The sequence below is a fragment of the Sorex fumeus genome, unplaced genomic scaffold (assembly GCF_029834395.1).
Source record: "Sorex fumeus unplaced genomic scaffold, SorFum_2.1 ptg000001l, whole genome shotgun sequence".
Classification (NCBI taxonomy): domain Eukaryota; kingdom Metazoa; phylum Chordata; class Mammalia; order Eulipotyphla; family Soricidae; genus Sorex; species Sorex fumeus.
The window spans coordinates 1,723,270-1,744,186 of NW_026606058.1; the positions used below are offsets into that span (position 1 = coordinate 1,723,270).

The 20,917-nt window shown below is 52.6% G+C and overlaps 1 pseudogene; it reads left to right on the forward strand.

Moving 5' to 3' along the window:
- The first annotated feature begins 16,995 nt into the window (after positions 1-16,995).
- Positions 16,996-17,766, forward strand: LOC130020970 (40S ribosomal protein S4, X isoform-like; annotated as a pseudogene).
- Positions 17,767-20,917: the final 3,151 nt, after the last annotated feature.

Here is a 20,917-nt window from a genome sequence, read left to right on the forward strand (position 1 = left end):
ATCCGGAGGATTTTTTTTAAGGTGTGTGTGTGTGTGGAGAGAGAGAGAGAGAGAGAGAGAGAGAGAGAGAGAGAGAGAGAGAGAGAGAAAGTGAGTAACAGTAACGTACTCAAGAGAGAACACAGGCTTCTCCAAGGATGAAGAGAGAGAACCCCTACACACATCCTAGCATTAGACAGGAAAGCATGAAAGTACACATCTCAAAAGGGGAGATGCGGGCTACACATGTGGTCGGGCACCACATGTGCTCGGCCACGTGGGTGCAAGCAGCACATGGGCTCAGGCAGCATATGCGTGCCCTTCCTTTGTTCAAGGTGGCCTTTCTAGGGTTTCTCCAGCCTGTCCCCACATGAAGCTTCTTCCCAGGTAAAAGTCCGTTGCTAAGGAGGTTACCAGGGAGGTCCAAAAAGAGGAATTTCATGGGGAGGAGGCCTATATCCTCAGGGTCTGCGGATGGTCTTGGATGGTCTTATCAGGCCTTTGTTTTCTGTATCTGCAAGGTGGGTCATTCCTAGAATTCTTCTTCCATGAAACTTGCAATGAAACAATTGCAAAAAAAATTCCCTATCTACCTGCCTACATCAATACCACCAGCTCCTCCACTACATCAGGGAAGACCCCCCTGCCCTGCCCCTCAGTCTGGGAATGTGCTCAGAATACTGAAGATCACCGAGGTTAGACAGCTCAGCCCCCAGGGAACTGAGACAACCTGGTGTCCTCAAGCAAGTACATGGAGCTGCCACTGAAAGAGGAAGCCTCAGTTTCCCCTTGCAGTGAGACAGAAAGCCAGACTCCATTTTGTGCCTCAGGGTCATGAGTTTACAACCTAGTAAGAAAAACATGCCAGCCCCAAGGGCGTGGACGTAAAGGCCCAGACACCTGACCACATACCCAGGTAACAAGGATGGTCCAAGGAAATGTCACGAGATGTGTAAACTGCTGTTTCCACTTCTGCATTTCCCTTGTCGCTCAAGGCCTTGAAAATGCACCTGGCAGCGGGCACCCAGACACACAGGTGAGCACCCAGCCAGGTGGGCAGGAGGGCACAGGGCTTAAAAACCTCTCCCTAAAGGCAGTTGGGGTTCCAAGCCCAGAGAGCTGTCCCAACTTGAGAACCCTCGGTGCTCAGTCCCTTCGTTGAGTGTGTTTCGGTGTGTGAATAAAACCTAGAAATAACTGTCCTATCTGTGTGTCTCAGTCTGTGGCCACTTAATACCCATTTGGGGAGTTTCTTTTTTATTCTTCTACTTTCCAACAAACTTTTCTACTTTCCAATTCTGAGTCTAAGCATCTTTTTTATTCAATTTTTTTTTCATTTTTGGGTCGTACCCAGCAATGCTCAGGGATTACTCCTGGCTCTGTGCTCGGCAAGCTACCGAGAGTATCTCGCCTGCATGGCAGAGCCTGGCAAGCTCCCCGTGACGTATTCCATATGCCAGACACAGTAACAACAAAGTCTCCAATGGAGACGTTACTGGGCCCGCTCGAGCAAATCGACGAACAACGGGAGGGCCTTTACCTTACCTTTACCTGTGCTCAGTAATTACTCCTGGCGGTGCTCAGGGGACCATATGGGATGCCAGGGATTGAATCCTGGTCGGCTAAGTGCAAGGCAAATGCCCTACCTGCTCTACTATCGCTCTGACCTCTTATTAGAAGGGGCTGGAGCGATAGTACAGTGGGTAGTGCATTTGCCTTGCATGCGGCCGACCCGGGTTTGATCCCTGGCATCCCATATGGTCCCCCGAGCACCACCAGGAGTAATTCCTGAGCGCAGAGCCAGGAGTAACCCCTGTGCATCACCAGGTGTGACCCAAAAAGAAATATATATATATATATATATATGAGAATATATATATATGAGAATCTGGGAATTGCGAAGGACCAAAGACCAGCCGCCATCACTTCTGCCTCATCTGCATCCCCATCGCCAACCAGCAGCTACAGAGATCGACGCCATGTGCTGCCAGCAAGTGCCATGGAGGGTGGGAAAGGGCACAGGAGGGAGGGTGGTGGAGAGCCATGATAGCGGTGATGGGGCGTGATGGGGAAGTGGAGAATGATGGAGAGTCATGGTGGAGCGTGATGGAGAGAAATGGAAAGTGCTAGAGAGTGATGGAGTGTTGGAGGATGATAAAGAGAGATGGAGAGTGATGGAAAGCGATGGGGAGTGATGGGAGATGATGGAGAGTAGTGGGATGATGGGAAATCATGGGGAGCAGCAGGGAAGAGGCAGCGACAGCCCCTGCCCCAGCAGGGCTGGTCACCACTGCTCCTCTGAAACAGAAGGGAAATGCCGGTCCAGCTATCTGGGAGCTTTTCGATCTTCTCTAGAAGTTTCAGTCCATCTCCCCAGTTTAGATAAAATTTTGTGGCTTTGAGTGGGGGACATGGGTGGGGGTTGCTACACCTGACGGTGCTCAGGGCTTACTAAGGATTCTGCACTCAAGGATCACTCCTGGCAGATTTAGGAGACCATATGGGTGCCAGGAGCTGGAGCGACAGCACAGTGGATAGGGCGTTTGCCTTGCACGCGGCCGACCCGGGTTCCATTCCTCCATCCCTCTTGGAGAGCCTGGCAAGCTACCAAGAGTGTCCCGCCCAAACGACAGAGCCTGGCAAGCTCCCCCTGGCCTATTCCATAGGCCCAAAACAGTAACAAGTCTCACAATGGAGATTTTACTGGTGCCCACTCGAGCAAATCGATGAACAGTGCTACAGGGCAGTGCTACCATGGAGACTGAGGTTTTTAGCTTAGTAGGACCTGAAGGTTTAACTAGCTGGGGAGGATTTTGCTCAGCCGTAGAATACTTGCCTTGTGTTGTGTAAGACCCGGGTTTCGACAGAGTAACTGTCAAACTCCCCGTGGCGTCCCCAATATGCCAAATACCAGTAACAATGATGGGTTTCATTCTCCTAACCCTAAAAGAGCCTTGAATATGGCAGGAGCGATAGCACAGCGGTAGGGCGTTTGCCTTGCGCGCAGCCAGCCTGGCCGAGCCAGGTTCGATTCTTCCGCCCCTCTGGGAGAGCCCGGCAAGCTACCGAGAGTATCTCGCCCGCACGGCAGAGCCTGGCAAGCTCCCCGTGACGTATTCGATATGCCAGACACAGTAACAACAAAGTCTCCAATGGAGACGTTACTGGGCCCGCTCGAGCAAATCGACGATCAACGGGAGGGCCTTTACCTTTACCTTGAATATGGCACTTTTTAAAAAAATCTCAGGGCTAGGACGAAGGAGACATTACTGGGGCCTGCTCTCCTTCTTCCCTCTACCCACTCCCAACTCTCCTTCTCCTCTTCCCCTTCATCTCCCATTATCCCTGTGCAGGTGATCTAGAACCTCTCAGGTGATGCCCAGGAAGACTCCATGTCCACAGGAGGCTGACCCCAGTGTCGGAGCTCACCTGGTCTGTCAGCCGCTCAGGCACCTTCTCTCTCTGCCAGTCTCAGGCCTTTATACATTCACTTCAGTTCGGTGACCCTAGAGGGAAACATCTGGAAACTTTGGGATGGATTGTTTTAAGTCCTTTGAGTTGGGGCAATTGGACCACACCTGGCAGTGCTCGGGGCTCAGTCCTGGCTCTGTGCTCAGAAGTGAGCTCTGGCCTGCTGGGGCAGGCATGACTCTGGGGGTGGCACCAGTGCTGCCATGTACAAGGTAGGTGCCTCAGTCCCTGTTCTGTCTCCCCAGTCCTGTTTCCAATTACTTACGAGGCAGAGTTGTTTGGGACCTGGAGTCCTTTCTCTTCCCTTTGCTTTGCTCCCCGTGGAAACCACAGAAGAGTCCTGGTCCCTTGTGGACTAGGAGGGAGCCATGGATGGTGTCCCAGCATCCTTGACAGAGAAGAGCCTCTGGGAAGTTGGGTGGGGATCCGTGGATCACAGACTCCTGTTTGGGGGTGGAAGTGTGTGTTGAGGAGTTTTCTTAAATTTTTTTTTAACTCTTTCGGCTTTTTGGGTCACAACTAGCAATGCACAAGGGTTACTCCTTGCTTTGCACTTAGGAATTGTTCCTGGAGGTAATTATTCCTCCTTGGGAAACCATATGGGATCCTGGGAATTGAACCCCGGGCCGGCTGCATGCAAGGCAAATGCCCTATCTGCTGTGCTATAGCTCCAGCCCGGGAGATGTTCTTAAAAAAAAAAAAAAAACAAGCACAGTGGTAGGGCGTTCGCCTTACAAGCGGCCAACATGGCCGACCCGAGTTCGATTCCTCCGCCCCTCTCGGAGAGCCCGGCAAGCTACCGAGAGTATTCGATATGCCAGACACAGTAACAACAAAGTCTCCAATGGAGACGTTACTGGGCCCGCTCGAGCAAATAAACTTGACTGTGGGTCCCCATCCGTCAGACCAAGAGTGTGCAGCCCTGGGTTCAGCCCTCAGACTCTTAGTCACCTCCTGAAGCCCTGATCACTGCACTCACCGTCACCATTGAGCTTGTGAGAGCCCAAACTTGAGGAACCCAGAGCCAGGCTTAGTGCCGGCAAGATTAGTCTGTAAACTGACAACTCTGCCAACCAGAGACGAGAACACAGGCGGTATAGTCCAGATGGGTGGGAGAGCACTGGCCTTGCCCATGCTCAACTCAGGTTCAATCTGGTTCCCAGAGCCCTCCTGAGCACTGTCAGGTGAAGCCCCAATACAAAACAAAACAAAACAAACAGAAAAACACAGGTAGGGAGTTGATGCCAAGGGCTGGAGCAAATGTCTGGCATGCTCAGGGGCCCAGGTTTGATCCCTGGCCTCTGTACTGTCTCCCAAACCCCATGGGGCATAGTTCTGGAGGACCCCTTAACTAAAAAAAAAAAAGTCACGATCACGATCATCCTGTTGTTTGTCGATTGCCTCGAGCAGGCCCCAGTTATGTCTCCTTCGTCCTAGCCCTGAGATTTTTTTAAAAAGTGCCATATTCAAGGATCTTTCAGGGTTAGGAGAATGAGACCCATCATTGTTACTGGTATTTGGCATATTGGGTACGCCACGGGGAGTTTGCCAGACTCTGCCGCGTGGGCAGGTTACATTCGGCAGCCTGCCAGGTTGTCCAAAGCAAGAAAGAGATAACAAGATGTCGTGCGGCCGCATTTGTGGCTGCGCGCTTCCCTGAGCTAGGTTTTATAGTCAAAACATAAGGGCAGGGAAAATTTGGCGTGGGTGGAATCAAAACCTTGGCGTGGGTAGGAAAGATAACTCCGTGGGTTGGAGGCTTGAGGTTGATCCCAGCAACTTATTATCTTTTAGAACCTGAAGCACCTCTGAGAATGACCCTGTAGCTCAGAGCCAGGAGTAGAACCAGAGCACTGGTGGGTCTGGCCCCCAAACAGCAAAATAAAAGAAAGCTTAGTGGTTTGAATTAAATGTGTGCGATCATGTTTCTTTTAACACATTGGAGAATGTTAAAGAGCCAGAAAGGAGCTGGTGTGAACTGGGTGTGGGTGTTTGTCCGGCTGGACTCAGAGGTCCCAATAGCACTGAAGACCCCTGGGGCAGTGTGGGGGCAGCGGGGTCACTAGATTGATCCACAGCCATCAGGGCAGGCTGCTCTCTGTTCCTGGTTCTCTGGTGAAGAAAATGAAAACAGAGATGGACTCTGGTGTGTGCGTCCAGGAAGTATGATTGCTTCGGAACTCTGAGACCAGCCTGAACTGAAGCCTCAATGCCACTTGTCAGGGGAAGACTGACGGGCTCTGGGGACTTCCTGACTGTGCAAGAGGTGGGGAGGAGTGACAGGACATGGGGAGGGCGCCGGCACCCCGTACCGGGTCCCCCAAACATGGGTGATTCCTGAGCACAGAGCCAAGAGTAAGCACTGAGCACTGCTGAGTGTGGCCCCCAAACAAAACTGAAGCATGGTCTGTGCGACCCTAAAGGGCTCGGGGTGTTACTGGTATTTGGCATATTGGGTACGCCAATATGCCAAGAGACAGTAACAGCAGCCACTCAGGTTTAACGGGCCAAGGACAGTGACTCGGACCCACGGAGCGCTGGGAGGCACACCTGGCCCCTCCTTCTGCAGAGCGAGGCCTGAGCCTGCCTGCCCCACGTCAGGCGTTGCGTGGGGGCGAGGAGGGAGCCCCTGAGAGAGCACGTGACGAACCCGCAGCCACTGTGCTCCTCCTGCGCCCGCCACTCCCGTTCCATCTGTGTGATCGCAAAGCCTTCCTGATTCCCTCTACTTCGCTGACGTTTTCTGCTCCACACTAGGTGGGGTTCGGGGGCCATGCCCAGCTCAGCACTGGGAGGTGGGGGCGCAGGATTGGGACGTGGGTCTCTTTCAGGGCAAGTGTGCAGTCCAGTGGTCATGCTCTTGGACCAAGGGGCCCATTTGGAAGCTGTGGGGATAGGAACGATGCTGCAGGTCTCAGCTCAGCGAACTGGGCCTGTGCCCGCCTGTCCAGCAGCTCACAGCCTGTCCACTCCTAGACTGAAGGAAAAAAGAAGCAGTGAAAGACTGGCTGAACCAGAGACTCTGCAGTGACGGAGCTCTCACAGCTGTCCAGGTAGCCGGGCCCACTCCTGCTGCCCGCATCAGACCCTGGATGTCTGCAAGCATCCAGGAAGTGAGCTGATAACTTCTCTAGCCATCCACTTATACAACCAGAGTTCTGATGCAAGCAGGTGGGTTAGAAAAGGCCCCCTCCCCCATGACTGCAATGAAATATCTGCAAGTAATAAAGCCACCAGCCGTAAGTCTGACCCACCTTCTGGACCCAGATCTCGTGCACCTTCTCCAGCAACAGACCCTGAGGAGACTGGACCCCTTTCTACAGAAGGGGCCTCAAGGAAATGACTGGAGAACCCTCAGTTCCTTTCTTTTATCTGATTGACCCTCAGCTAGCCCTGACCAGAGAAGATGGACCCATCTTCTGAGAGAAGATTCAGCAGGACCAACGCTCAAGAAAAGGAGTTTCAAAGGCCGCGACCAATTCTACCCACTTAGCAACAACCTCAGCAACAAACTCTCATCTAGGTAGAAGCCCTGCATGGAGGCAGGTAGGAAAAATCCTATAAAAGTCATCTTGAGGGGCTGGAGTGATAGCACAGCGGGTAGGGCGTTTGCCTTGCACACAGCCAACCTAGGTTCGATTCCCAGCATCCCATATGGTCCCCCGAGCACCGCCAGGAGTAATTCCTGAGTGCATGAGCCAGGAGTAACCCCTGAGCATCACCGGGTGTGACCCAAAAATAAAAAAAAATTAAAAAGAAAGTTGAATGTTGGGCTGGAGTGATCGCACAGCAGGTAGGGCATTTGCCTTGCACGCGGCCGACCCGGGTTTGATTCCCAGCATCCCATATGGTCCCCTGAGCACCGCCAGGAGTGATTCCTGAGTGCATGAACCAGGAGTAACCCCTGTGCATCGCTGGGTGTGACCCCCCCACCAAAAAAAAAAAGGAAATAAAAGTTACCTTGAGCAAAGGAAGGGGACGCATATGCTGCCTGAGTCCATGTGCTGCTTGTGCCCACGTGGCCGAGCACATGTGTCGCCCGCATCTCCCCTCTTGAGATGTGGACTTTCATGCTTTTATGCCTAATGCTGGGGTGTGTGTCGGGGCTCTCTCCGCCCTTGGAGAAGCCCGCACTCTCCCTTCAGCATATCACTCTCCACTATCTCCCACTTTCTCTTCCAAATCTCCAAATAAAATCTGTTCCACTTCACTGCTTGTCTATTCCCGAGAATCTTTCCTGTGGGGCGAGACAAGAACCCAGTAACCCCCAATCCCGGGTGGCAGAGGCGGATGGGGGAAAAGTGACCGTCTTTCTCCTCCCCACTTCACAGAAGCCACCCTTGGGGCACACCGACATCCTCGGTTTGATTACAATTCGGCAACCTCCCCCATTTTTGTCCTCATTGTAATTTCAAACCAGCCGAACACCCGACTTAGCTGCCATCTCCCCCTCCTGCCCTGCACCCCCACACGTACTTCCCTTCTAAGGCCCCGCCCAGAGTCCAGAACCCCATCTGCAGCTCTCGGAGGGTCTGACCCAGTGACGGGGGAGTTGTTCCCTGGTTCCCCTGGGGGTGGAGCTCTGAGCCCTCCAACGGCACCGCTGGCCCGTCCCCTGGAAAGGCTGATTAGAGTTTTGGATTTAGCGGAACAGAACTGGAGAGGCCAAATTGACTCAGATTAAATGCCCCAGGCATAAAATCACAAAAGCGTTTTTGTTCGACGCTGGTGGGGAGGGAGATCTGGGGACTGGGTGGAGCTGGATGAGGGAACTGCAGGCACCGGGCCGGGAACCAGGGCCAGGATGGCCGGGCGGCCGCGGGGCCAGGGTTAGGGTCTTGTCTCCCATCCAGGATCCCCTAGGGTGAGGCTTGTCTCCCATCCAGGAGCCCGCTCCAGCCAGCACCCTGCTGGCCCTCAAGCCCCACTGTAGGTGCTGGGATGAGCCCGGCTGAGCGCAGGAGCTCAGACCCAGGAAGGAAGTTGGCTAGGAGGACTGAGGATGATTGCAGGGAGTTAAGTGCCCTGGGGGAAAGAAAAGAGAAAACTGCTGTGGAAGGAGGCTGGGCGGGCATAGCCTGCCTAAGGAAATGCGCTCTCCTCCCTTGGCTTTCCGTGAGGCCTCTGGATCCAACCCAGGGCCTCACAGATGCAAGGCAAGGGCTGCCCCCTGAGCCACACCCCTCCCCCCAATGACAGCTGGGCTGACACCCCAGCGGTCAGGGAAACCACAGCTGTGAATGGGGACTTGGCTCTCCAGCCCAACGTGGGACCAGGCTTTCCACTTCCAACCAGGAACTGAAAGAAGGTGGGTGTAGACTGTTAAGTGCCAGAGATCTAAGTGGCCACGAGCCCGAGCTCAGCTGCCGACTGAGACACACGGAGACAGGACAGATACCTCAAGGTTTCATTCACACACCAAAACATCCCAGGGATCCAGCACTGAGGGTTCACAAGCCTAAGAGACTCGGAACCCAATTGCCCTCTGGGAGAGGTTTGTAAGCCCTGTGCCCTCCTGCCCACCTAGCTGGGCGCTCACCTGTGTGTCTGGGTGCCCCCTGCCAGGTGCATTTTCAAGGCCTTGAGCGACAAGGGAGATGCAGAAGTGGAAACAGCAGTTCACACATCTTGTGACATTTCCTTGGACCATCCTTGTTACCTGGGTATGTGGTCAGGTGTCTGGGCCTTTACATCCACGCCCTTGCGGCTGGCTTGTTTTTCTTACTAGGTTGTAAACTCATGATCCCGAGACTCTGGCTTTCCAAAATGGAGTCTCAGGACAGAGCAGTGAATGGGAGAATCGGGAGTGAGAGGGGAAGGGCCTACGCAAGACCTCAGAGGGACTTGATTCAGCACAGGGTCGGAGCAACTGAAAGTGGGTGCTGGGCCCCTGGGCATGCCTGGCCCTTAGTAGTAGGCCTTGTGGTCAATCATCAAGTTGGTGTTTGCAGGCAGATAGACCGGGAAAGTCCCCAATGGCAATGAAATTTCTAAGAAATAAGCAATGAGGGGCTGGAGCGATAGCACAGCAGGTAGGGCGTTTGCCTTGCACGCAGCCAACACGGCCGACACAGGTTCGATTCCCAGAATCCCATATGGTCCCCCGAGCACCGCCAGGAGCAATTCCCGAGTGCATGAGCCAGGAGTAACCCCTGAGCATCGCCGGGTGTGACCCAAAAAGCAAAAAAATAAAATAAAATAAAATAAAGAAATAAGCAATGAAATTTCTGGGAAGTTAAGTCCCGAGATTGATCCATTTTGGGAATTCAGAAAGACCAGCTAAGACCTTCTCCAGCAGCCAAACCTGAGGAGACTGGACCTTCCCTACAGAAAGGGCCTGCAGGGAACTACTGGAGAACTCCCAGTTCCTTCCTTTAGTCTGATTAACGCTCAGTTAGCCTAGACCTGAGAGGCTGGACCCACCCTCAGGAGAGCAGCGAGAAAAAAGGTCAAGAAAAGGCATTTCAAAGAAGACCACTCCCAGCTTTACCCACTTAGAACAACCCTAGCAGCAACTCTTATATAGCTAGAAAGCTGCCAGTGGGGGTGGCTTAGAAAAACTCTGAAAAAGCCACCTTGAACAAAGGGACAGTGCGCATATGCTGCCTGAGCCCATGTGGCCGAGCACATGTGTCGCTTGCATCTCCCCTCTTGGGATGTGGACTTTCCTGTCATTTTTTTTTCTTTTTGGGTCACACCTGGTGATGCTCAGGGGTTATTTCTGGCTCTGCACTCAGGAATCACTCGTGGCGGTGCTCAGGGTGCCATATGGGATGCTGGGACTCGAGCCCCGGTCGGCCGCGTGCAAGGCAAACGCCCTACCCGCTGGGCTATCTCTCCAGCCCTCGACTTTCCTGTCTAATGCTGGGGTGTGTGTAGGGGCTCTCTCCACCCTTGGAGAAGCCCGTGTTCTCCCTTGAGCACGTTACTCTCTCTCACTTTCCCTCCTCTCCTTCAAAAACCTCCAAGTGAAGTCTGTTTACTGCACTGCTGTCTCTTCCTGAGATTCTTTTCTGTGAGGCGAGACAAGCACCCAGAACCCCGGGGAAGGTCTAGGACTGACTTTTCTTCCCTGCAAAGAGCAAATCCTTGCTCCAACCTGAGTCCGTGGCTCCCAGAGAAATTGGGTGGTGGGGATCAACTCCCATGCCAAGACCACTCAGACATCAGGTGGGGCTTGACAGCCATCCGGTGGGGCTGGCGGGGGCTTTGTCCGGTGCCGAGCAGGGCCTCATTGCAGATTTTATCAGTCCTAGTCTTCCCAGCTGGGTCTTGGTGTGGCAGAGGCAGATCTGGAGAAAGTGACCGTCTCTCGGGGCTGGAGCGATAGCACAGCGGGTAGGGCGTTTGCCTTGCACGCAGCCAACATGGCCAACCCAGGTTCGATTCCCAGCATCCCATATGGTCCCCCGAGCACCGCCAGGAGCAATTCCCGAGTTCATGAGCCAGGAGTAACCCCTGAGCATCGCCGGGTGTGGCCCAAAAAGAAAAAAAAAGTGACCGTCTCTCTCGCTCTCTCTCCGCCTCACATAAACCACATGTGGGTGCCCACCGACACCAAAGCTAGTGGCCACAGGGGCTGGAGCAGTGGGGAAGGGAAGCGCCTTGCACACGGCAGACGCAAGTTCCACCCCCCATATCCCGTATGATCTCCAGAGCACTTCCAGGAATAATTCATGAGCTCAGCCAAGAGAGAGCCCGAAGAAGCCAGGTGCGGTTGAAAAAAGCAAAAAGGAAAATGAAGGTCACAGCCACCCATCCCCACCGGCTGCTCCTCCCCAGACTTTTTCGCATTTTCCCTTCATCCCTCGGGACTCTGACTTGCAGACACCCGCCCCCTCCTTGCGCCCAAGCTTGTGGGCAGCTCCCCTGGGGCAGAGCGTGAGGTTGGTCTAGAGGAGGTTGCCCTGGGTTCGTGGTGTGTGTCTGTCCACCAGCGGCCTCTGCTCCATGGACCACCTTCTGGAAAATGGAGTGTGGGCAATAAGATGGTGGTAGCCATTGCCCCACTCTGCGTCAACTGTGTGAAGAAGAATTAGGAAGCCCAGGGCTGGAGTGAGAGCACAGAGGGAGGGTGTCTGCCTTGATGCGGCTGAGCCCAGTGGGATCCCCTCCATCCCATATGGTCCCCCGACACCCATCAGGAGTGACCCTGAGCATAGAGCCAGGAGTGAGCCCCGAGCACTGGCAGGGATGGTCTCACAACAACAACCAGAATAATTTGGAAGCCAAGCTACAAAGTGGAACCCTGTGGACATTTCCAGAAGGGAAATCCTTGATAGTGGACATGAGCCCCATTTTTGTCAAACTCCTGTTGTTCTGGTCAGATGCGAATCCTCCTGAGCTCCAGGCTTCCTAGGCCACTGGCCGATGCTTCGTTGCTGAGGAAAAGAGCAAAAGCCAAAAAGAAATTGAGTCATTTAACTAGGAAATTTGGATCTGCTAACTGAGGATGGATTGTGGTGGACCTGCTGGCCTCACTCCATTTAGCAATGGTTCCTGCAGTCCCAAAGTCTCTCCCTGGCTGCAGTTTCGCCTCACTGCTTGAGTGCAGCACAGGTAGGTTAGGGAAGCCCTCCCCCTGCCCCATCAAGGCAATGAAATTTCTGGGACGTAAGAAAGCCACCAGCCCTAAGTCTGACCCACTTTGTGGATACAGAAAGCAAGACCCTCTCCAGCAGCAGACCCTGAGGAGACTAGACCCCTCCCTACAGAAAGGGCCTGAGGGAAATTACTCAAGATCCCTCAATTCCTTCCTTTTTTTTTTTTTTTTTTGGCTTTTTGGGTCACACCCGGCAATGCACAGGAGTTACCTCCTGGCTTTGCACTCAGGAATTACTCCTGGTAGTGCTCAGGGGACCATATGGGATGTTGGGAATCGAACCCGGGTTGGCCGCATGCAAGGCAAACGCCCTACCCACTGCGCTATCATTCCAGCCCCTCAATTCCTTCCTTTAATCTGATTACCCCTCAGCTAGCCCAGACCAGAGAAGGCTGGACCCACCCCCAAAGAAGATGGCATGAACAAAGGCCTAGAAAAGTGCTTTCAAAGACCACTCTCAACTCTGCCCATTCAATAACCCTGACAGCGGACTCTTATCTAGCTAGAAAGCCACATGGAGGGCAGCTTGGGAAAAATCCTAGAACCACCTTGAACAAAGGAGGGGCGTGCACATGCGAGGCCCTATCACAACCCAGGGTGCCAGCAAGCTGCCACATGAGTGTTTGGGGGTGGGGCCCACACTTGGGTGCGCAGAGAACCCCTCGGAGCTAAGGAACAAGATCAGCGGGGCTGGAACTCAGTGCCCTCCTCGGGGGGGACTTGGCCTTGTGGCAGCTGCAGCAGGCCTGGGCAGCTGTGAGGGGCCTCAAAGAGTGACCGAGCTGGGTGTGAGGATGATGCTCCAGCTATAGGAAAGGGAGTGGACATTCCAGGCTCGGGCCTGACGGGCGAGTGCTCCGGCTTGTCCGAGGGGTGAAACTGGAGCGGCAATAGAGGCGAGAGGCCTTCGCCGCTAGCTGACGGCCGGGACCAAACCCCAGGGTGGCCAGGATCTGGAAGCTTGGCTGCCCGGGAGCAGATGCACTTTACCGTCCACTCTAGGAGCTGCGTCTGGCCAGCGCACACCAGCACCAGCCTTGGCCAGGGCCTCCTTCCAACATGCCCCAACTCCTCTGGCTGACTGCGCGCCCCTGGCATGTCTGAGATTCCTGTGTCTCCTGCCCGCCCTGCCCTCCCCGCGGGCAGTAGTCTGGTGTTTGGTGCCCTCCCCCTCCGTTTGATGTCCGCCTCTCTGAGCCCTGCAGCGCGATCGATCAAGATTAACAGGACGCTGAACTGGGCCTCTCTATCAGAGCAAGGAGGCCCTTGTGCAGGGCTGGGTCACCAGCACACTGCGGCATCGTCCCAGTGACGAGTCCTGCTGTCAGAGGTCGTTTCTGGAGGATCGCTTGTGCCGACCGTGGCTCCCTGCCACCTCACCTCCTGCTCTGCCCTGGTGCCCAGCGCTTTGTCCCAGACATCAGCCCTACTCAAACCTGGGCCCGCCCATGCCTGAGCCTGCTCCTCTGCTCCGGATTGGAAACTTCTCTGTTTCCTTTGGGTTTGGTTTAAGTTTGGAGTTTTGCCTCACAGAGCAGAGCGCAGGGGCTTCTCCTGGCTCTGTGCTCAGCTCAGGGGTTACCAGAAACGGAACCACACCTATCCCACACAAGGCAAGTGCCTTCACCCCCGATCTGTTCCTGAAAACTGTTTTTGTTGTTTGATGTCTTTTTGGTTTGGGGGCCACACCTGCTGGTACTCAGGGCTGACTCCTGGCTCTGTGCTCAAGCATCACTCCTGGCAGGCTCAGGAGACCATATAGGGTGTCAGAGATTGAACCTGGGTTGGGTATTGGATATTAACCTAAGTGTTTTAGGTTTCATCATTAGTCAATTTCCCGTTTTTCTCCCCCCAGAGAAATTTACAGTGCTCTTATGAGCACCCCTAACCACCTGAGTTTATCTTTTTTGGGGCGTGGTCACACTCAGCGATGCTCAAGGCTTACTCCTGGCTCTGCACTCAGGAATCACTCCTGGAAGTGCTCAGGGGACCATATGGGATGCTGGGAATCGAACCCTGTTTGGCCGTGTGCAAGGCAAACAGCCTACCCACTGTGCTATCGCTCCAGCCCTCAAACTTTTTATTTATTTATTTTTTGGGTCATACCCGGCATTGCACAGGGGTTACTCCTGGCTCATGCACTCAGGAATTACTCCTGGCGGTGCTCGGGGGGCCATATGGGATGCTGGGAATTGAACCCGGGTCAGCCATGTGCAAGGCAAATGCCCTACCCGCTGTGCTATTGATCCAGCCCCTAGCCCTCATACTTAAACTTTCTTATTATTTTTTTTTAATTTCTAGAATATTACAAAGCCGTTCATTATTGAATTTTAGTCATACAGTATTCCAACACGCCCACACTTTTTGAACTCACTGTCAGGTGCATGCCAGGCAAGTGCCTTATCCACTATTTTTCTGGGCCTCTGAAACTTTATAATTTATTGCTTGAATTAAAAATTATGGAACAGGGGCTGGAGCGAAAGCTCAGCGGGTAGGGCATTTGCCTTGCACGCGGCTGACCCAGGTTCAATTCCCAGTATCCCTTATGGTCCCCTGAGCACTACCAGGAGTAATTCCTGAGTGCAGAACCAGGAGTAACCCCTGTGTATCGCTGGGTGTGACCCAAAAAGCAAAATCAATCAGTACATAAAAATTACGGAACAAAAGAAACCATCCTATATCCCTCTGAATTCTTCAGAGACTGGAAAAATAAAAAGGTGTGACTTGATGAGAGAAAAAATGAGAAAAAATATTACTTCCAATATTCACTTTTGCAGCACATAGAAAAACCTCAGAAAATGAGCCAGAGAGATAGCACAGCAGGTAAGATGTTTGCCTTGTATGCGGCAGGCAGACCAGGGTTGGATCCCTGCTGCCCCAAATGGTCCCCTGAGCACTGCCAGGAGTGATCCCTGAGCACAGAGCCAAGAGCAACCCCTGAGTATCACTGAGTGTTGACCCTCCCCAAAAAAGAAAAGGAAGAAAAGGAAAAACAGAATGTTCATTGCAGGGCCTTAGGCACTACGTTTAAGCACTTAGCAAAAGTAAGAGAACAGGGAAAGTCAGTGGCGAGGGCCGGGGCATATGCAGATTCTGGTTGTCATAATGAGATCATGCGTTCCCCAGGGCGGAGTGGTGGTACCGCGGGGAGGGCACTTGCCTTAAAATGCACTGGCTTGGCACCCCATCTGGCCCCCTGAGTCCCACCAGGAATTATCCCTGGGTACAGAGCCAGGAGTAAGCCCTGAGCACTGCTGGGTGTGGGCCCCAAACCAGAATTAAAAGAGAGAGAGAGAGAGAGAGAGAGAGAGAGAGAGAGAGAGAGAGAGAGAGAAAGGGTTCTGCATACATCTTTCTTTCAAAGGTAACCTTATTCTGCCTGCAAGGTTTGTCCCAGGAAATGAGCCTTTTGAGGTGGCAGACTGTAGGTATGGGCAAGAAATTAGGTGTCCTGGTCTATGCAGTCCTGAGCTCCCGTCACAATCTTTACACAGGGCGAAAGAGTACTTGCCCATTCTTTCCTCACATCTGCAGTTCATCATGAACTGGACATTAGACTCTGTGTGGTCATTCCAGGAAGGGCCCTTCCAGAGCTGAGAGAGGAACAATGGTTTGCTCTGTTTTCTCACAGTCTTCAGTTTTACAGCCCGGTCACCGGCACAGGCCACTCCCCTGCCTCCAGAACCGGCCAGTCTTTCGTGCAGGGCCTGCGATGCCTGTGCACAGGAGCCCTGGGGCAGCCCCGCGCCTGCCGCTGAGGGAAGATGCCCTGACTCCAGCCTGCTCCTGCATCTCTGTAAGGAAGATGGCTTCTGCCCAGAGAGCAGCAGGACTTCTTTTTTGGAGGGGTGTTTTGGTTTGGTTTGGTTTGGTTTTGCTTTGCTTTTGAGTCACACATGGTAGCGTGCAGGCTTATTCCTGGCCCAGGGATCACTCCTGGTGGTGCTCAGGGGACATTTTAGATGCTGGGGATTGAGTCCGGGTCAGCCAAGTGCAAGGCAAATACCTAAACTGGTACCATCACTCTGGCCCCAGATAATAAGATAACTTCTGACCCCAGTCCCTGACACAAGAGGCTGGATGGCTGCAAGGACATGAGTGCATGTGCAGTCACTGGGTTGAGTCACCTGCATCGTGCTGGACTCTGAGTACAAGGTCAGCAAAGAATTCTAGATATCAGGATGGGCAGCTTGGAGTCTGCACAGTGCAGTGTCCCTACCCACGAGGTATAATGGGCTTTAAAAAAATTGAAGATGGGCTGGAGCAATAGCACAGCGGGTAGGGCGTTTGCCTTGCACACAGCCAACATGGCCAACATAGGTTCGATTCCCAGCATCCCATATGGTCCCCCGAGCACCGCCAGGAGTAATTCCTGAGTGCATGAACCAGGAGTAACTCCTGTGCATTGCCGGGTGTGACCCAAAAAGCAAAAAAAAATTGAAGAGTGAGGCCTGGGAGTTAGGTTAGGGATTCAGGCCATGATGTGTCCAGTGGGTCTCCATCCCAGCACCACATGTTCTGTTGACCAGTACCTGGCATAGCCCTGGAGGTGCCCTAGTCTGGCCCCACTGGCCCCAGAGCCACATCCTTAAGTCCCACACCTGGCCGACTGGCCTGATTGGACAAATATTACCAGGATGGCCCCTGAATCCCTGAGCAAGACTTAGGAGCCCTCAAATCTGAGTAGCGCCATGAATCAGATTGGCTGTTGGCCTTCCTGCAGTGTCCGCGGCTCTACAAATGCACTAGGTGTTTGATTTAATTTTTAAAAAGATTTAAATTGTTGGTGATGGTTCTGGCTTAGAGGGTTAGTCCTCTTCAAACCTCTGAGGGTGAATCGCTCACAGAGTCGATGAACATTGCCTGGAACCCACTTGAGAAGGACATCGCCCAAGATTGCAAATGAGTCACCCTGAAAATAGTCCCTGGTCCCTAGTGCAACAATGGCTCGTGGTGCCAAGAACCATTTGAAATGTGTGGGTGCTCCAAAGCATTGGATGCTGGATAAATTGACAGGGGGTTTGCTCTTTGTCCGTTTCATCTAACAGGTCCCACAAACTCAGAGAGTGTCTTTCACTCATCATTTTCCTAATAAACAGGCTGAAGTACTCTCTAACGAGAGATGAGGTGAAGAAAATCTTCATGCCGTGTTTCATCTGGATGGAAGGCAAAGTCAGCACCGATGTGACCTACATTGCAGGCTTTATGGATGTCGTCAGCATTGATAAAACCGGAGAGAATTTCCGCCTGGCCTATGACACCAAGGGACACTTTGCTATTCATCACATTACACCTTGGGGGGTCAAGTGAGGTCAAGTGAGAAAGATCTTTGTGGGCACCAAAGAAACCCCTCACTCGGTGACACACAATGCTTGTTCCATTCACTATTCTGATCCCCTCATCAAGGTGGACAACACCATTCAGATTGATTTGGAGACTAGCAAGATTACTGATTTCATCAAGCTTGACACCGGAACTGTGCATGGTGACCTGTGGTGCTAACCTGGGAATAATTGGTGTGATCCCCAAGAGGGAGAGACATCCCTGCGCTTTTGATGTTGCGTATGTGGATGATGCCAATGGCAATAGCTTTGCCACCTGCCTCTCCAATATTATTGTGATTGGCAAAGGCAACATTCCCCAAGAAAAAGGCATCTGCCTCACGACTGCTGAAGAGAGACAAAAGACTGACTGCCAAACAGAGCACTGGCTGAAATGCTTTCTCAGTGATGGATGGAAGGGTTTTATTACTAAAATAAAGTTAGCATTGTGTTTTTTTAAAAAAAACAATTAAAATGTTTTGCTTTGGGGCGGCTGGAGCGACAATACAGCGGGGAGGGCGTTTGCCTTGTATGTGACTGACCTGTGTTCGATCCCCAGCATCCCTGAGTACAGCCAAGAGTAATTCCTGAGTGCAGAGCCAGGAGTAACCCCTGAGCATCGCTGGGTATGGCCCCCAATTTATTTTTGCTTCTTTGGGCCACTCCCAGTGATGCTCAGTGTGGGGCTCAGGGACTCATATGGGATGCTGGGATCGAACTCAGGTCAGTCACATGCAAGGCAAGCACCCTACAGGCTGTACTATCGCTCCACCTGCATATTTATTTATTATTTTTTAAAACTTCAGTCTTGGGGGCTGGAGCAATAGCACAGGGGGTAGGGCGTTTGCCTTGCACGCGGCTGACCCGGGTTCGACTCCCAGCATCCCATATGGTCCCCTGAGCACCACCAGGGGTAATTCCTGAGTGCAGAGCCAGGAATAACCCCTGTGCATCGCCGGGTGTGACCAAAAAAATAAATAAATAAATAAATAAAAACTTCAGTCTTGGTTTGGGGGCCACAGCTCGGGGTGCTCTTCCCAGCTCAGTGCTCAGGGGGCTGTGTGAAGCTGTGCAAGGGTTTAGCTGTGGTGCCATCTCTCCTCGCCGTCAGCTGTTCTCTCTCTCATGCTAACCTAAGAGGGGGGTACACTGGGTACTGCTGTCACTCCAGAGAGCAAAGCTGCAGCTTAGCATGTCTGGGGTCACCCAAGGGCAAAGCAAATGGAGAATCTGGATCCTTGCTGGTCCTGTAGCTTCTGCAGGAACCAGCGGGAACATTGCTCTCAGGCAGCCGCCCGGTCCCAGGCCAGGGCTGCCCAGCTCACTGCCTGCGCTCGGGAACGTCTAATGTCTTAGGAGAGGGCGGGGAGCTAGCCGGCCTCGTTCTCTGCAGAGCTATTTTTATTCAGTCCCTGAAGCCATCAGACAGGCAGGAAAACCATCCGAGAAATCTTGCCAATCAAGCAGACAATGATGCTTCCACCTTCTGGGGATCGATCCCGGAAGTCGGCCTCAGGGAATTTATGTTTCCCAAACATAAATATGAGATGTGCACGTGGGTTCAAACCACTTCATAGAGTTGTCAACCACCAGGGATTTTGTAAACCTCGTGGTTACCACGATTCGTTCAGTACATAAATATTTACTGTGCACTTCCCGGTCTGGGAATGCTGGGATTGACAGTATGCACAGGGACAAACACACACACACACACACACACACACACACACACACACACACACACAGAGCTGTGCACAAGCCAGGGCAAAGGGCCTGTTGGAGAGGCATGACAGATGGAAATAAGGAGAGAAAAGCAAGAATTCTGACTTGACAGGCCAGAGCAATAGTACAGCGGGTAAGACACTTGCCATGCACACAACGAATCAGGGTTCAATCCCTGGCACCCGTATGGTCCCCTGTCCTCCGAGCCCACCAGGAGTGACCCCTGAGTGTAGAGTGAGAAGTAACCTCTGAACACCACTGGGTGTGCCCCCCCCACCGAACCAAAACCAAACAAAAATTGTGACTTGAAGGGCTTAAGGGCTTTTCAACTAAATTGAACTTTTCCCAGGCTGAGTCCAGGAGACCAGAATCTGCTGTTAATGGCCTGGCCTGGCCTTGACCTGACTGGACAGGCCACATCCTGTTTCTCATCATTTCGTCACCCTCAGTCAGCTCAGCCACAATGGGGCAAGACAATTGTTCCCTGTCTCACACTTGAGGTTCCTCCCACAAGCATGCAGCAGGTAAATGCCTACTGTGTGCAGGTCAGGGCTGGGTGCAAAAGGAAACACAGACGTGTGGTCCCCGCCCTCCGAGAGAACACAACGGCAGCAAGTGAGCCGACCAGCCAAGGCCAAGCCAAATGGTCAGGAGAATGGCATCAATAAACAAAACAGGTGCCACCATGTGACAGCAGGAGCCGATGGCAGATCACGAGGGTGGCACTTCTGGAACGAAAGAGTTGAGCAAACACTGATGCCGAGAGGTGGGAAGGGAAAGCCCAAGGCTTTCTGGAAATGGTTGCTGTGACTTGGGGTGCAGACAGAGTGTTTCACATCCGGTTCGGGGCCCACCTGTGGTCAGCGTACCTTGGTCTACGGACCAAGTCTCACAGGAAACAGTTTTTGTAGCACTAATCACTTTGCATCCCTAATCACTGTAGTAACTGAAAGCAATTAAGTATTGCAGTCGTTGAATATTTATTAAATATTACCTAATTCCACACGCAAAACTTTTTTCACTAACTGCCAGGGGGAAAGTGAGGAAAGGAACTCAATTCAGCTTCTCCAATATTTTGTTTTTGTTTCTTTGGCGTCAGACCCAAGGGCTTAAGAATGCCCTAATTTGGAAAGAAACAAATGGAAAAGAAAAAAGCCTTTAAAAAAGGAAAGAAAAGAAGGGGGAAGTGTTATCTGTACGTGGTCAACACATATGTAGGTAACAGCTTCTAGCTCTGAGATCTGAGACAAATGACTGCAGTTTTCTTTGTGATTTTATTTCCAAACCTGAGGAGGAGATGTGTCCCAGACCCTTGGTCCCCACAAGGTGCCTGCAATGTTTCCCTAATGTACCAGACCAGACCCAAGTCATACAGTCTCCTTCATTTGCCGTGTCGCTCCGGTTACTCTGCCAGAACTCTGCCTCTCAGATAATCTTTCTAAGGAGCCGGAGAGATGGCACAGTCAGGAGGGCACTTTCCTTGCATGTGCCTGACTCGAGTTCAATCCCTGGCACCCCATATGCTTTCTGAGGGTTTAGTCCTGATTCTATACTCAGGAGTCACTCCTGGCAGTGCTCAGGGACCCACCTCAGGTGATCTTTTAAGAAACCTTTCATCCTTGAGACGGATCAGACATTCTATCTGGGCCTTCCCAACTTGCTCAGGCATTAGACGTTCTTTTCTTCACACACTATTCCCAGACAGCTGGAGTCTGTCTGGAAAACTCTGAGCAGGGCAGTCGCTTCTGACAAATGTCAAGGGGTGGCGTCACCCAGCGTCCCTTCCCACCCTGCTCTCCTCAGTCCTTGTTTGGCTCCTGGC